We start from the raw sequence: 631 nt of genomic DNA on the forward strand, positions 1-631 counted from the left end.
TCCCCATCTGTGTGGGATGGTGGCTTCATGCCCACATGCTCTCTGATAAAATATTCCCAGTTCAAATGGTGAGGTGGGCAGCGGGCTTGTTTTTCAGACAGGGGCCTGCTCTGTGGCCCCAGCTGGAGTGCCCCGGTGCAATCCTAGCTTACTGCAGCCTCACCTCCACCCCTGGGCTCGGGCAATTCTCCTGTCCCAGCCTCCCAAGCAGCTGGGACCACAGGCACGCGCCTCTGCTTGGGCTAAGTTGCAGGCTCTGGACAGATTAGCTTCCCACCGCAGTTAGAAAGCAAAGGGGAGACGAATGGGTGTGGGGAGAAAAGCTGCCCTTGGAGGAGGGGAGGGGTGGGAAGAACGCAGGCAACCCGGCCCAGTCCCACTGCCCTATGGAGCCCCTTCCAGGCGGTCCCAGCCAGGGCCCACAGGAACACCGCTGGGGGCCTCGTCAGGCCTTGAATGTGTGCACCTGTGAGAAGACGCTTGGGCAGGGTTGCCAGAGGTGAACTTGACCACAGACACCGCTGCCCATCCTAAGGAATGCCCCCTCCCTCACTGCCACAGCTCTGGGAAGTGGAATAAGAGGAGGTCTCTCCTCTTTCTCTCTCTCTCTCCCTCTCTCTCTCTCTCTCTC

This window comes from Cebus imitator, unplaced genomic scaffold, assembly GCF_001604975.1.
Source record: "Cebus imitator isolate Cc_AM_T3 unplaced genomic scaffold, Cebus_imitator-1.0 Scaffold20, whole genome shotgun sequence".
NCBI lineage: Eukaryota > Metazoa > Chordata > Mammalia > Primates > Cebidae > Cebus > Cebus imitator.